Source organism: Hemibagrus wyckioides, unplaced genomic scaffold, assembly GCF_019097595.1.
Source record: "Hemibagrus wyckioides isolate EC202008001 unplaced genomic scaffold, SWU_Hwy_1.0 Contig15, whole genome shotgun sequence".
NCBI lineage: Eukaryota > Metazoa > Chordata > Actinopteri > Siluriformes > Bagridae > Hemibagrus > Hemibagrus wyckioides.
This window is the reverse complement of record NW_026690775.1, coordinates 120,803-128,387: the sequence shown is the minus strand read 5'-3', so window position 1 is coordinate 128,387 and position 7,585 is coordinate 120,803. Positions and strand designations below refer to the sequence as shown.

General features: G+C 42.1%; 5 non-coding genes across 5 annotated transcripts; 4 read left to right on the top strand and 1 right to left on the bottom strand.

The window, feature by feature from the left end:
- Positions 1 to 564: 564 nt before the first annotated feature.
- trnav-cac (transfer RNA valine (anticodon CAC)) lies at positions 565 to 637 on the top strand. The gene has a single exon. It is a non-coding gene; the product is annotated as a tRNA-Val (tRNA).
- A 247-nt stretch (positions 638 to 884) lies between these two features.
- On the top strand, positions 885 to 957 carry trnav-aac (transfer RNA valine (anticodon AAC)). The gene has a single exon. It is a non-coding gene; the product is annotated as a tRNA-Val (tRNA).
- Positions 958 to 1,861: 904 nt separating this feature from the next.
- trnav-aac (transfer RNA valine (anticodon AAC)) lies at positions 1,862 to 1,934 on the top strand. Its single transcript has one exon. It is a non-coding gene; the product is annotated as a tRNA-Val (tRNA).
- Positions 1,935 to 2,840: 906 nt separating this feature from the next.
- trnav-aac (transfer RNA valine (anticodon AAC)) lies at positions 2,841 to 2,913 on the top strand. Its single transcript has one exon. It is a non-coding gene; the product is annotated as a tRNA-Val (tRNA).
- A 3,609-nt stretch (positions 2,914 to 6,522) lies between these two features.
- Positions 6,523 to 6,594, bottom strand: trnap-cgg (transfer RNA proline (anticodon CGG)). The gene has a single exon. It is a non-coding gene; the product is annotated as a tRNA-Pro (tRNA).
- Positions 6,595 to 7,585: the final 991 nt, after the last annotated feature.

The following is a 7,585-nucleotide window of genomic DNA, read 5'->3' as shown; positions in this document are numbered from 1 at the left end:
AGGCAGAGCCTATATTACAGAAGGTCCTCTTGTACTTGTCAGACCATAAGATAACCAAGTTCGCCATCTTGTGTTCATCAAGAAACATATCTTTCTTTTCCTCTATTTATGCTTTTTATATTCTTGAGTCTACTAAACTTTCCCTAGGTTCTACCTAGCGTTAACCTTACCATTTTAAAAAACATGTCTCCACCAAGAGATGTCAGAGTGACCATTTTAGCAATTATAAAGGAAACCCAGCAAATCTGTACACTCTATAGATTACACTGAACACCTGCTTAGATACAGAACTGCTCTGAACAGCAGCTGGTCAGCGTATTTCTCTAATATCAATAATGCCAGCTGTAATAATTGAATTATTTTGAAGATGAGAGCCCGAGCTGCTACTTTATATTTTCTGTAGTGTAGTGGTTATCACGTTCGCCTCACACGCGAAAGATCCCCTGAGGCTGCACACTCATTACTCGGTTGAAGGAACGCTTAAGCCTTTGCGTTGATCGATTATTTATTCATTTACTTACTTTGCGGTTCCCCCGCCGAAAGGAAACACTTTCCTTCGCTTCTGTTTCTGTAGTGTAGTGGTTATCACGTTTGCCTCACACGCGAAAGGTCCCCGATTCGAAACCGGGCAGAAACATCTTTTGGCGGTCAGGGGCTTGTGCTTTGCGTCGAATAAGACTCGAGTTTTGCGCTCTGTAGCACCCGTGCCTTGGGAACAAGCTGAAACTGAGATCCGGCCCCACTCCCACATAGTTTCTGTAGCGTGACTGTTTTCACGTTGTCTGCTCATTTGCACTGGCGAACAAAAGTCTTGATATTGTCTTTTTTTTGTTTTCTTTTTTGGTTTAATTGATTTATTTTGAAGATGAGAGCCCTTCTTTGTAGTTTCTGTAGTGTAGTGGTTATCACGTTCGCCTAACACGCGAAAAGCCCCCGGTTTGAAACCGGGCAGAAACAACCCAAGGCTTTTGAGCTTTGCTTCAGTATGCGTCCACTCGTCCTAATCGGCACCCTGAAGGTGACTGGAGCAGTTTCTCCACAATGGGATGCCTAGTTTGAAATGCGCTTTAGTGCATAGAAAATGAACAAGTGTATACTTCAAATCAAGCAGCGCTTAGGGGCTTTTGCTGCAGGCCGCAAGCCATCACTTACACCGCAATTGGAAATCGGAAAGAGCTCTCACCAAAGAACTCTGGCCAAAGCCTGTCATATGCAACTGGTGGACTTTGCCGTTCCGTTTTGACTTTCGAGACCGGGCAGAAACAAGCCTTGAGCTTTGCTCCAGTAAGAGCCCACTTGTCCTAATCAGGACCCTGAAGGTGACTAGAGCAGTTTCTCCACTATGTGGTGCCTAGCTTCAAATGGGCTTTAGTGCATGAACAAGTGTTTGCTTGTTCGAGTCGAGCAACAAGTAGGGCTGTTTTTTTTGGCCTCAGGCAGCAAGCAACCACTTAGAACACAAGTGGAAATCACTTGTGGAAAGACCTCTCACAATCAGAGAAGCCTTCGTCACACTCTTGCCAAAGCCTGTTAAACGCAGCTGGCGGACTTTCCTGTTCCGTTTGCCTTTTCAATGGCGGCCCTCGTACATTTGCCACGCTCCAACATGCGGCTTAAATGTAGTGCGTTGGCCGGGAATCGAATTAGACTCGAGTTTTGCGCTCTGTAGCACCCGTGCCTTGGGAACAAGCTGAAACTGAGATCCGGCCCCACTCCCACATAGTTTCTGTAGCGTGACTGTTTTCACGTTGTCTGCTCATTTGCACTGGCGAACAAAAGTCTTGATATCGTCTTTTTTTTGTTTTCTTTTTTGGTTTAATTGATTTATTTTGAAGATGAGAGCCCGAATTGCTTCTTTGTAGTTTCTGTAGTGTAGTGGTTATCACGTTCGCCTAACACGCGAAAGGCCCCCGGTTCGAAACCGGGCAGAAACAACCCAAGGCTTTTGAGCTTTGCTTCAGTATGCGTCCACTCGTCCTAATCGGCACCCTGAAGGTGACTGGAGCAGTTTCTCCACAATGGGATGCCTAGTTTGAAATGCGCTTTAGTGCATAGAAAATGAACAAGTGTATACTTCAAATCAAGCAGCGCTTAGGGGCTTTTGCTGCAGGCCGCAAGCCATCACTTACACCGCAATTGGAAATCGGAAAGAGCTCTCACCAAAGAACTCTGGCCAAAGCCTGTCAAATGCAACTGGTGGACTTTGCCGTTCCGTTTTGACTTTCGAGACCGGGCAGAAACAAGCCTTGAGCTTTGCTCCAGTAAGAGCCCACTTGTCCTAATCAGGACCCTGAAGGTGACTAGAGCAGTTTCTCCACTATGTGGTGCCTAGCTTCAAATGGGCTTTAGTGCATGAACAAGTGTTTGCTTGTTCGAGTCGAGCAACAAGTAGGGCTGTTTTTTTTTTGGCCTCAGGCAGCAAGCAACCACTTAGAACACAAGTGGAAATCACTTGTGGAAAGACCTCTCACAAGCAGAGAAGCCTTCGTCACACTCTTGCCAAAGCCTGTTAAACGCAGCTGGCGGACTTTCCTGTTCCGTTTGCCTTTTCAAGGGCGGCCCTCGTACATTTGCCACGCTCCAACATGCGGCTTAAATGTAGTGCGTTGGCCGGGAATCGAATTAGACTCGAGTTTTGCGCTCTGTAGCACCCGTGCCTTGGGAACAAGCTGAAACTGAGATCCGGCCCCACTCCCACATAGTTTCTGTAGCGTGACTGTTTTCACGTTGTCTGCTCATTTGCACTGGCGAACAAAAGTCTTGATATTGTCTTTTTTTTGTTTTCTTTTTTGGTTTAATTGATTTATTTTGAAGATGAGAGCCCGAATTGCTTCTTTGTAGTTTCTGTAGTGTAGTGGTTATCACGTTCGCCTAACACGCGAAAGGCCCCCGGTTCGAAACCGGGCAGAAACAACCCAAGGCTTTTGAGCTTTGCTTCAGTATGCGTCCACTCGTCCTAATCGGCACCCTGAAGGTGACTGGAGCAGTTTCTCCACAATGGGATGCCTAGTTTGAAATGCGCTTTAGTGCATAGAAAATGAACAAGTGTATACTTCAAATCAAGCAGCGCTCTCTGTGGACATTTGGTCATGGGTGCCACACTTGCGCCTGACGAGGTGGCTGAGAGGTTAAGGTGATGGACTGCTATTCCGTTGTGCTCTGCACGTGTGGGTTCAAATCCCATCCTCATTGCTTGTGTGCCCTTTAACCTCCTCTTTACCACAACTCTTGCATGCGGAATGCTTCGGAGTGCTAGAGGGGATCGAGAAAAGCTAGCCCTGGGTCTATGTTTTTCGCAACCGTGGGCTGTATTTCCATGTTGGTTGGACACAGATGCTGTAAGGCTGACGGGTCGCCACTGGAGATCCATGCAGATCAATGCAGTGCACAGTCCCGAAGACAGCGGCCCGGATCGTGCACCTTTATATATCTCATCAAAACCAGGTGAAATATCTAATTGGTCTAGATTAACTGAGTGTGTTAAAGATATTAGAGATTGGATGACCGATAATTTCCTATTATTAAATTCTGACAAAACAGAGATATTACTTATTGGCCCAAAAACTAGTACACAGAAGCTCTCACAATTCAGCTTGCACCTAGAAGGATGCACTTTTACTACTAGCTCAACAGTGAAAGACCTGGGTGTAATATTAGACAGCAACTTATCCTTTGAAAACCATATTTACAATATCACAAAAACAGCCTTCTTCCATCTTAGAAATATTGCCAAGCTTAGGAACATTTTATCTGTATCTGATGCAGAAAAGCTAGTTCATGCATTCATGACCTCCAGACTGGACTACTGTAATGCATTACTAGGTGGTTGTCCTGCATCTTCAATAAACAAGCTACAGTTAGTTCAGAATGCAGCCGCCAGAGTTCTTACCAGATCAAGAAAATATGATCATATAACCCCAATATTATCATCCCTGCACTGGCTACCTGTTAAGTTTAGAATTGACTATAAACTAGCTCTACTCACATACAAGGCTCTAAATGGTTTAGCTCCCACCTATCTATCCAGTCTTCTAACACATTACAATCCACCACGCTCTTTAAGATCACAAAATTCTGGACATCTAGTAGTTCCCAAAATATCAAAATCCACAAAAGGAGGTAGAGCGTTTCGTATTTAGCTCCAAAACTCTGGAATAGTCTTCCTGACTGTGTTCGGGGCTCAGACACAGTCTCCCAGTTTAAATATAGACTAAAGACTTATCTCTTTAGCCAGGCATACATCTAACACTTCCCATAACCTTGTGCTCCAGTACATCTGATTAAATGCACATTCAGCTAGTACTGCTAATATTATGAACAGCAGCTACGCTAATGCTGTTCCATTGTTTCCTTTCTTCTACCCATCCAGAGACTGTGCCGGCTCCAGTGGCATCCGGAGATGGACCAGCTCCAGCCGGGTTCTGCTTGTGAGGATTGGGATATTCAAGCAGCGCCATGGACAACAACCTCCTCATTGATTCACATAACACTATACACATGCTGTATCTACATCACACAATTGTCACACAAATGAGGATGGGTTCCCTTTTGAGTCTGGTTCCTCTCAAGGTTTCTTCCTCATACCATCTAAGGGAGTTTTCCTTGCCACAGTCGCCTCAGTCACCTCAGGCTTGCTCACTTGGGATAACATCTAGGACTGTTTGTCTGTTTGTCTGTTCATATGTTTGTTGTTTTCTTATGTGGTTTCTCATGTAAAGCTGCTTTGAGACAATGCTCTTTGTTAAAAGCGCTATACAAATAAAATTGAATTGAATTGAATTTATTGCAACAGACTGGGATGCAAGTTCATATCAGCAAACCTTGTCAACAAGAGCTTAAGCCTTTCAAACCTTTCCTGGGTTTGGATTTTGAATCACGTCTGGTAATGGAAGCATGCGTGGTACAACCATTGCGACCGCCTGCCAGAGTGCCTCTCTTTCCAGACCTGGCAGGCCTCCCTTGACCACAGCCCCACAACCCTCCAAGTGCATGGGTAGCGTCGCCAAAAAAAACATGGTTATTAATTAATGTAATTAATTAACTGATTAAATATGATTGTGATAGTTAAAACTATTGATAAACTGATGAAAATGAATTACCTGTAACTAGAGTGAGAATCAGTGGTATGTATCTCACTATGTACAGTAAGTTGTATAGTTGATCCATTTCTGAACACAGCTCTGTGAGGATTCTGTATAATAGTGCTGTATGTGCTGAACTTTACACGTCTCTAGAAGGACACACCCAGGAAGTGATGCAGTTTTAGTGTTATTTTGTACAGATCACTTCACACAGTGTCAGTGACAGAAATCTAGAGTCATTATGGCTGGTGTCGTATTTCAAGATTCATCATCTATACAATACTATAAGCCTTTATCTGTTTGTGTGGTTTTTAAATTATTTGTACATTTATAAATAATTATGATAATTTGCTGTGGAAAATCATAGGAAACTGATCCAGATTTAAACAAAATCTCTCATAAGTAAATTTGCTGTGTCTATAACCAAAAGGTAATTAAATTCAGTTCAATTCAATTCAGTTCGCTTCATTTTTATTTGTACAGCACTTTTAACAATGGACATTGTCTCAAAGCAGCTTTACAGAAATACAGAAATTCAGAATAGAAATTACAAAGTTGAAAATTAACTTTACCCCTAATGAGCAACTCTGAGGCAACAGCGGCAAGAAAAAACTCTGTGAGACGATATGAGGAAGACTCAAATGTGAACTCATCCTCATCTGGGTGATACCAGAGAGTGTGATTATGAATAAATTACCTTCTAATTGTATTTTATCAAACATTAAAAGCAGCAGAGGAGATGATCAGATCCACTTGTTTAGTTTTATCATCAACTTTAGCAGACAGACGTGGTGGCATAGGGATTTACCTCCACATGGAGTGATGAAAAAAAGGAACTCAGGTTTAGATTTTGGATGTTGTTTGTACCGTTGTAGGCTGTTTACTGAACCACTGTCTTTGTTGCTGCAGGACAGAGTAACATCATCACCTTCATCTACAACTTTATGAGTGAAAAGTGGTTCTAATAAATCTGCCATGGAGTCACCTGTTATAGAGAAGAGAACATAATAATTTTTTAGTTTTGAGTTATATAACTCATATTCTATTTTTTCTTAACATCACACAGGCTAATTAATCATTAATTTATTATCTCCTTTCTGAAAAGATCAATGTTAACTTACCTAATGAAAGCCACAGACACATGAATATAACAGTGAACATGATGAATGGTGTTAGTAAAATGACAATATTCTGAGGTCTTTCTGTACTCTATTATATTAATATTTCAGAGGTTCATGTCTCCACAAAGTGTGACATTCTACATCCCACTCCCTGTATTCCAGAGAGAGGCTCCAGGTTGGAGCTTTAATTTTCAGAGGTAATTACAGTGGGATTTGAACCTCCTTGGACCTCTGGAGAAACAAGCTTCCAAGCGAGAACCAAGCCGGCAGTGCAAGTTTCCATTAGTTTTGTCCCACCCACTCTATTCCATGTAAAACCAAGGCTCATCCGGGATTTGAACCCCGGACCTCTCGCACCCGAAGCAAGAATCATACCCCTAGACCAACGAGCCAGGTCGTCCCGGTCAGCTTGCTGTGTGCCAATGGAGGTTCACTGTACTCTGTAACTGTATGACCTTCCTGTTCATATGGACTGGGGTCCGAGTAAAAGGAACTCGGTTACACAAAGTCAAGTTAACAATAAAGCGAGGGCTCCTGTGGGATTTGAACCTTTTTGGAATGCAGACGCTAAGTGTGAACCAAGTAAGCAGCTCTTGCCATTGGGCCAAATATGTCATTAATCTCGGTGGACATGAAGATCAAAATCAATTCTTGTAGAACAAGCTTGCTTTAGTGTCAGGTGGAGGTTTCAGTATAGGTCAAGTTTACAGGATTGTAGCTTCTTTGCTGGAAACTGTACTGTTGCTCCAGTATAGCTTGGTGAATATTATGAGGCTTCAAGTAGTTTCTGTGATATTTGCAGTAAGTTTAAAAATGATTCCAGTTGGTAATAAAATTGAATTAGCTGGTTGCTAAAGAAACTCAGGTGGCTGGTGGGGTATGGTTTGGTAACTGTTACAAGGTCTCATCTGTTCGATAGGGTGACACTAGGAAGCTGTAATGGAGTCCCATGTGGTTGCTATGGATTTTAAAAAAAATATTTTAGTATGATTTATGTCATTTACAGGGTTGTTACTGTAGTCTTAGATTTCTGTTCTTGGTGAACAGGAATGAAACCCCATGTGGTCTTTAGCTGTTGGAGCTCATCTACCTCAAGAATTGATTATGGAGCACTATTTCAGTAGAGCTTATTTATTTCCTGATTGTGTGATGGAAACTGTGTTTTTATTTTCCAGAGTTCTTATTCTTAGTTATACATACTTTCAGGTATCCTGTAATTCTCAAAAATATATTAAAGATCCTGCAAAGACACACATGATGAACACATTAAATCTCATGCTCAGTAAAATAAACAAACAAACAAGCAAACAAACAAACAAATAAATAAATAAAAATAAAACAAATCAGCTGCTTGTCAAAAGAGTTTACAATATCCAAATTTTC